This window comes from Rissa tridactyla, chromosome 3 (genome assembly GCF_028500815.1).
Source record: "Rissa tridactyla isolate bRisTri1 chromosome 3, bRisTri1.patW.cur.20221130, whole genome shotgun sequence".
In the NCBI taxonomy this organism is placed as follows: domain Eukaryota; kingdom Metazoa; phylum Chordata; class Aves; order Charadriiformes; family Laridae; genus Rissa; species Rissa tridactyla.
Window position 1 is genome coordinate 110,204,192 of NC_071468.1, and position 9,054 is coordinate 110,213,245.

Genomic DNA, 9,054 nt, shown 5'->3' on the forward strand with positions numbered 1-9,054 from the left:
AGATGAATCCAGACTTAACTGCACGTGTGATGTAAAGCCTGATACATACATGCAGAGCAGCTGTGTGGCCTGTGTGTCTGGCTTCAGACCTACAGTGTGCTGCAGCTGGTTGCTTTTCAGGTTTGGGTCCTGCGGGCTCATGTGCCTTAAGACTGCACTATGATACGGGTTTTAATCACATAGCCATAAGCTCATTTCCCCAGAGGAACCCTATTGCTAAGTAGGAATGATGTTCTTTGGGGAGCTTTTATGAGAGGAGGCTCAAAGAATTTGTTGTGTTTAGTTTAGCAAAATAAAGGTTAAGAGGAGATTTGATGTGTCAAAGGGACAGTACATCCTACATGGATGTAGAATTGTAATTTAAATGGAAGACAAATGTGTTTAAAATGGACATTAATGAATTTAGGCTGTGAATTAGAAGATTTGGAATTTTCAGAGCAATAAGGTTGTGGAACTACTTCCCTGTGCTGAGGCAGGAAGCCCATCTGCTTTGAAAGTGGAGCCTGATCAATTTATAAAAGTGCTTATGTGATGTAGTTCCTTGAGATAGCAGGAGACTAAACTCCAGAAGCTTTCCAATTCTGTGTTTCTATTTAATGTTTCTTTTATTGCTCACTCCATGGATACTTTAACGTACAGTTTACTGCATAGCACTATCCTTCATTGAATAATAAAAAAAATTAATTGCCTTTAGAGCATTTCAGGACTGCTATCATCCTACTAACCATTAATGACTTTACCCTTGTCACACCAGTATGAAATGGTTGGCATTATCTTTTCTTATGTCCAGGAAATGAAAAATATCAACACTTCTGGATACCTATGTGGAGAAATACAAGACCTTAATTTCCAGAGTGGTAAATACTAAATCAAAGATCTTGATTTCCAGGGTGGTAAATGCTTTATGCTGCTCGGCATGTACTGAAAGTCCACCTCCCACTGACTTCAGATGCACCTACTCACACTCAGCATCTTAGCAGCTCACACCACAAATTACTCAGTTGGGGTGTGGGAGAAAAATGAGGAATATATATAATGCAAATTCCTTAGACTTACATGTGAACTTTACAAGAGTTAGAATCCAGTTTTCTACAGGCTCAGTTATTTGCCATAACTATAAGACTCTCCTTTATTTTTCCCAGCAGAACCAGCCCCCTCCATCACATGCTTTTTCATCTCTGTAGCAAATGAGTTAGAGATGACACAGACAGCAGCTTCCTTCTCCGCACTCTGTACAACAGGTACATGGCAGGCGAAGGTAGTATCTCACAAGGCAAATATATAGCACAGTGAATTAAGGTAAACACACAAATGAAGAACCCCAAAAAGTGGACTTCTGTCATGGGATTTACACGGGCTGCTGCCGAACATCATTATGACTGAGCTCTTTGGATCTGCAGCATACTCCTGTATTATCCGAAATAGCCCTGCCGTGGGTAGTAGTAGAAAAACTTACTCATTTTGTGTCCTGCCTTGAGTGGGATGAAGATTCTTTACAACTAGTCTCATGTCTGTTTGCTTAATGGCAAGAGAATGTATTTCATGTCTATAAAGGCCCTGTGTTCTGGTGGTGAAGGACTTTTCTCTTTTGCTCCCGTGCTTCTTCCCGTCATCTTCTTTGCCTTGTTATCTACCCCTAATTTACATTGCTATCTGATCTCCTCCCTCCTGATTCCTGCCTTCTGCTCAGCTCCTGCCCATATGCTCCCCATCTTGTTCTCCTTGCTGTCATTCTTTCTGTGGTTGTACCCTCTGCCCTTCTTTTCTTGTTCCAACTTCTTGTAAGACTTCTGAGCAGAGAAGAGGACTTGTTTAGCAGGACTGGACGTTTAACAGTCTTACGTGTGAGCTGGAGTCTGAAGAAAAGTCTGCTAGCAAATTTTAAGATGTCAACTAAGCATACCAAAATTGAGTTTTCTCATTAGGTTTTCCATGCTTGGGTAGTTTTCCATGAAACCAGCAAAAGATTGAACTTCCAACTGTCCAACTCTTGACTTGTTTAAAGGAGCCACACTGGTGGTCGTACGTGTTGGAGTTCTTCAATAAAAACTTGCGTTAAAAATAAAAAGTGACCCATGTAGAGGCTAAAGCATCACCAGTGTCCAGTAAGTAACAAATAAATGCAAGCTAGTGGGATCAAGCTCTTTAAACATTATTTAGCCTGATTCTCTATTGTATCTGCATTCTGCTGTGAGGAAGGCCACAGGACTCCTTAAATATTCAAAATGCTTGCATGGCTCTTTCATTACTAGGATAAACTAATCACTTCAGGGAGGACAAGCCTCTGAAGGAAGTTGTTGAGTGTGTAGCTAATGGTGGGTGCTGTTTTATGCAAACCGTTTTCTTCTGCTGGGAGAAGAGGAGTCAAGGAATATTTGGGTTAGGAAGGTGACTGTCAGTGTGGGAGGGTGGTACCGAACCTCAGGTTTGCTGCTGAGCACCATTTGTCTGTTTAAACTGGCTGCAGGACAAGTGTGTCTCCATGCTGGGAGTACTTTGGTCTTTGCTGATGAAGAATGATATTGATGAATATTGATATCTGCTGCGGGGTAAATGCTGCTATCGTCTGATACACCGAAGCAGCTACTGATAATGGTTGGTAGTAACATCTCAGCCGTTGTCTGACACTTTTTCTTCCTGCCTGCCACTGCAGTACTCAATGTTAAATTCCACTTTTCTTTCTGGGGGTGCAATATGTATCACGTTATTGCATGTAACAGTGTTTCTCGGCATCCTTTCCTTCAGTGGCATGTGTCACTGAAGACTGGAAAAGGCTGTTACCCTGTGAAGCAGGGAGGACACCGGCTAAACAGAACCATGTGGCTCCAAAGCCCTGGGGCCTCACTGTACTGCAACTGCCCAGAGCCACTAGTGGAGGAGTCCCATGGGATATACCTCTCCAGGAATACCCTGCACCACACCTGTCCAGTTGGACACAAAGCTTTTGCAGATCTCCCTGGGGCCTCTCTCTTGTTTTCCCTGGCTCGTCGCAGCAATTGTGACTTGCAAGTGGGAGGACAGAGGAGCCAGCTGGACCTCAATGGCATCCCTGAAAGCTGAGGTGTGTCTTTTTTTATGGAAATAAAACAAATAGCGTTTTAATGGCTTTTGTTCAGTTAAATGCAACTTGCTCTGACAAAACATGATAAAGGGCCCCCTTTTGCATGAACAAACAGGAGTGGCAAAAGTCAGGGAGATTGTCAAGTAAATTTTATCCTCCTGAAGCTTATGGTAGCAGGAGGCAACAGTAGGGCCCCTAGAATTAAGATAAATGCAGCTAATTTCCTTTTAATGGTGATTTGATTATTCTTTCATTACAAGTAACTAGTTCCCTTTTCTAATTATATAGCTTGCTTTTATCCAAGAAAAATTACCCAATTTATGGGAGTGGACCATTAAAGTCACTCATCCATGAACAGTTTATTGTGATTCTATGAGATTGCTGGTTTCAGAAAATGTCTATATTGCAATACATACGTATAGATTTTTGGCTCTTCTCCTGTTTTGCCAATGGTGATGACAAATGAGAAAGCAGGTAGCGGGAATGGATGTGCAAGGCGAAAATGAAATGCAGAGGGCAGAGAGCATAAAGCCTGCACACATTTACCTTTGTCTTTAAGGGAATTCGAAGTATTGGAGAGGAAGGGGGCACTAGGGAACAAGATCGAAAGGCGTAAATGTGCACTGGTACTTGGAAAGGCTTCATCAGTGGTTTAGTAAATTCAGGGAGAGCTCTGTCTGTTATGCCTTTGATCTCTGCACTTGTTGCTTTTTATCTCTATCTTCTTCTCCTTCCCCTACAGCTGCTGTACGAGCATGTTATCCACACAGAAGAAGAGACCTCGGTCAAGCAGATTACCCAGCAGGGGCTGGAGAAGGGGCATTGGAGGTGTGGTTAGGAGCATGACGAGGTTGTGAGAAAGCCTTAGGTCCTGCAGGCAGGTCGCTGCAGGCCACTCTTGTTAGTTTGGTTATCTAAACTGGTGTAGCTGTGATGGGCTAGGGGTGTCAGCAGGCGAAGCTGGTGCAGAGAGGCAATATCTCTTACTAGATTAATTTACATTTGGAAAAATAAACAAGCATTTGATCTGAAAGCACCCAATGTAGTTTCTCTATATAATCTAAGCAGACTTTTTTTTGTTCTGTGCCATATAATATCAAGGCTGATGGATATTTGAAGGTCAAGTGTTTGTCCGTAGGGGGAAACTGACTGGTAAAGGAATCCTGAATAATTATACCTCTACACTGTAGGTAAGCTGGGGTAATTTCCCACATGGAAACTCCACTCTAGAACGCAAGACACTTTTATTCTGAAATACAGTGCCAGCTAAGGGAGCAATAGCAACAAACCTTAATTATCAGATTATTTCCAGTGTAGACAAGCCAAGGAAAGGGAGAGGACAGAAAAAAGAGAGATGGGAAGAAGGTAGTCAAGCAGCTAACCAGAGATACCTGTGGGAAGATGTGATATAACTATCCTTTCTCATGTGAATTTTATAGGCTAAAATAAAACTTGCAGTAACCCTCAGAAGTTTGTTTTTAGGTAAAACATTTTTTCAAGCTCAGTTTTGAAGAGTTCTTGCTCTTCCGTCAGCTGAACGTGGCAGTAGGATGTGTATGTATTGAATTTTTCCTTACAATTTGTAATGACGAGGTTCTTGCTTATGCGTTTAATTAGGGCTCAGTACTGTCTTCCTTGTACAAAGATCAGAAATCTGAGGACTATGGAAAGTGCATGTTAGGTCTTTAGCTAGTTATGATTACGTACCTGGTACACCATTAATGATGATTTATATATAGAATGAAATAACCCTTCTGTGGAAGAAGGGGATGGCATATGCATATACATACATATATACATACATACATACATTTATACATATTTTAGGATGAAACGCTATTTGACAAGCCAAGAACAGGACACTATACATGCATCTTTAGTAACTGAATTCATTTTGGAAGTTAATTTACTGCATCTCTGCTTTACTGAAATATTTTATCACTGTTGTACTTATCTGCCATTACTATAAGCAAGCTGCCTAATGATGGCCTGTGCTAATGCAAATTGTATCATTTAATTACTTGCGTTAATGTTGTAGGAAGCCTCAGATACACAGGATGAGCGTCCATGGAGCTACAAGCAAGAAAAAAAAAAGCTTCAGACTAGTGAAAGAGGTATCTAGGCAATGGGTTGCCTCCTACATTAGTGGGTGAGCTTACTAATGGGAGGTTTTGCCTTATGGGGAAACATAAATGAGAGACATCTCCCCTTTCCCTCTTTTCATGATCTGCTGCTAATGAGAGAATAGAGCTTTCTGTTAAGGTAAAAGAGCTACGCTTACAACAAATAGCCCAAAAAAAGAGCACAACAACACACTGCCATTTGCTGTGTTGCTCTGTAATGCCATTTTTGCAGTGGGAGATACTTCTGAATAGAGAGATTCACATGTGGTCCCGATCCACAGGTGGGTACATGAGGAGTTTGGTCTGAAGGTGCTAGATGTTAAACAGTGGTGCTGTGAGGAGTTTTCAGATCTAATTTCCATGTATTTGAACACTGGAGACTTTCAAATAGAACACAGAAAAGCTGTAATTAAATCCCAGTATTTATTTCATTCTGCATGTTTATGGGATTCCTCCCAGGGCAGCTAAATGGTTCCTGTTCTTCTCAAATTATTCTTGTTTGTATAAGCTTCAGTAAAGTGTTTTTGAAAGGTTGAATGTTATTGTTAAGTAGTTAGCATTGCTCCCCTTCTTGAGAACAGCCAATTCTGTGGATTGATCTAATTTATGTAAATTTAAATACAACATTTCTATAAATCTTTGCCTGTGCTGAAAAGCTATGCATGGATCATTAAAATCATAAGATAATGAAACGGGAAGCTTTAATATAAAATGTTATGTTAAATGTATCAAATATTTCATAAATCTGTTTTTCTGGCATCTCAGATTACCACCTTTCTTAGCTATTTTATTCAAATGTTTTCCTGAAGAGAGGTTGTCTTACTTTCCTAGGTGTCATATTGGAGGGTTACCAGTTGGCCAGTTTGTTTTATTGTTCCCGTGCCACTGTCGTCAGAGCTGGGTAGGAAATTAACGTCCTACTCTGTCAAACTCTTCAGAAACGCAGACTTCTTACCCTGCAGAAGAAGGTTGTAGAGCTTTTCTCTTGAAAAAAAGAAAACATGTTTCTACAATATGAATGAAAGCACTCACCTGGTGTGCGAGATCTCTTTTCATGTTCCCATTTTGCCATTTTTTATTTCATTGGGTTATTTTAAATGCAGAGTAATCTCTTCTGTCTTTTCCTTATCTCCAGCACAAGAAACTTTTCAAAGTGAGGTTTTATTGACTATTAATTTTCCAGCAGCCCCTCCTCATGTTTCGGCAGATAACTCTGGACCAGGACCGGCTGTTATTTCCTGCCTTCAGTCCAAAATTTCCCCTGAAAATAAATACATAAAATCTCCATCCTTTCCATACTATGGAATCAATGTGCATAATATCAAAGAAACATCTGGCTATGTAATATGATGCAGAAAGCTAAGCTGTTGATATTAATTGTAAGTAGGTTTTCCTTCTTAGCGTGCATTATTTAAAAAATATGTTGTGGCTGTTATTGTGGCTATTGTACTATCCCATACTGGAATCTGTATCAGAATCATAAAAAATTCTACATGAGAAGAGAACCTGGAAAGACATTTTCCTAGAACTTATCAGAAGCAAACTTTCTATGAACAAACTAATAAAATCCATCCTTCTGAAAGCAGCAGTCAATGCCTCCTTCTTAGGAACCATCAAAATCTCTGGCTTGGCACGTTGTTTCCCCAAATATGATATATTTTGTCCAGTGTGTCAAATGCATCAGATCTTGTTTCATGAAAGTCAATTTCTGCCACCCTTCTCTCTCTCTTCTTTTTAAAATTTTTTTAGGTAGAAAGTGGCCATCAGCTATACCTCTCAAGCCTGAATTTTCTGCTTTAAATGATGTTAGTGCGACATCACACAAAGCGCTGTGCTTCAGAGTTGGTATCATAATAGGCCAACTTTCTCTTTAGACCAGCACTGTGTTGTTTTGAGGTTTTCGAACTGTAATATAGTTCTACCATTTCAAACATCTTGTCTTGCTTCCGAATATGTTTGTAAGAAAATGGTGCTTTGGTAAAGGTGCTTGGCTTGGAGATTCTTTAGAATTGGCAGGTAATCATTACTGAGGGTGGAAGAATCTTAAACAAAAAAGGTTGTGTCCATTGGAGAGTATTGTAACTGATGTGTTCTTGGCTAGGTAGCTGCACAGGTAAGATTTAGGTATGGCAGCGACAAACATCGTCTGTATAGTAGTGATGTGAAATAACAAAGACTTTCTACAACGAGCAATCATTTGAGAAATAATTAGCTCTCCAGCTTTATCATAAGTATACAGGGGAATCAAGAACCCCTTTTGGAGTCTTATGAAACAATTTGAATAATTAAAACTATTTCGTTGGCTATTTAGTGAATATGTATTTATTCCTATGGAATCATACAACCATAGAATGGGTCGGGTTGGAAGGGATCTTAAAGATCACCTGGTCCTCCTGCCTCCTGCCATGGGCAGGGACACCTTCCACTAGATCAGGTTGCTCAGAGGCCCATCCAACCTGACCTTGAACACCTCCAGGGATGGGGCGTCCACAACTTCCCTGGGCAACCTGTTCTGGTGTCTCACCACCCTCATCATAAAAAGTTTCTTCCTTATGTCAAATGTAAATCGACCCTCTTTCAGTTTAAAACCATTGCCCCTTGTCCTGTCACTACAGCCCCTGGTAAAAAGTCCTTCTTGATCTTATAAGCCATATTGAAAGGCTACAATAAGGGCTCCCATATAGATTAACAGAAGAGTGTATCCTGGAAATGTCAAGTCGTTTTCCCAAGACTTCGTTAGGACACTCCACAGACAGACAGACAGACACAGATTTCTCTCTTGTAGGCTTAATTCCAAATTGATGAATTTTTGAGCACAGTAGCCCTCACATCTCTCTGTAGCCTGTGAAAAGCATTTCCAGGGGACAATTCTTCCCATCCCACTGGGCCTCTGGAGGTGTCTCTTTCCAGATCCTTAAGCAACTCAATAAAATGAAATAGGTTGAACATAAGCCAAAGTCTACAAATATGAGAGCAATTTGATGAATATTCATAATGGCTGAAGTTTACTCCTAATGGACCAATAGAAAGACTATATACTAATTATGTGTAGGTTTTGTTCACTCAGGAGGCACATAAGCAGTCATCAGGTCTGTACGTAGGGCTAAATTTCATACTGTTAAGTGTTATTTGTTAAGGGGCTGAATACTCTAGATTTCCCTCTTTGATATTATACTTGTATACTTTAATTCAAAGTTATACATTTTTTTCAGGTGGAGAAGAATATTCTGTATTGCTGATGCAATCGGTTTTATTGTTATTCTTGGCACACAGCCATTTAATTGGTTTGAACGAACAGTAGTTGCAGGGCCTGATAAGTAGTATGATTGTCGTTAAGAGTCATTTAGTGCTTTACTTTCACAGAGCACAAGTTCCCTTTGATTCACATTAAAAGGATAAGGCCATGTTTTTGTCTGGTGTAAATCAGAGAAAAATGCTGCCTGTTGTGAATGTGTGTCTTTTGTATTTAATTAATTGCTTGAAGATTTTTCTTGTAAGCCCATTGTGGGATTTGTACAATCTCATTTAGTCCATCCTTGCTTCTGAAATTCTTCTATTATACCTCTGTGGACACTTTCTGTTTCTTGTATATCTTTGTGATGGGAGGCTTGGAACTGAACACTGCTTGCAAGGTGAGGCTATATTGATTTAGACAGTGGTTTAGTGCTTTCAGGACTTTTCTCACTCCAGTGCTTCCTCAGTCCAGTACTTCCTCATATTCTGTCAGCTTTTTGGAGTGATGCTGAACATTGTGCAAATGTTCTCATTTTGCTGACCATATCAATACTTCAATGGTTTCTTTCAAGACTATACTCGATAACGTGGAGTTTCCTCTGTTTTGTTGTCCATTCAACCAGCATCTGTTAGGTC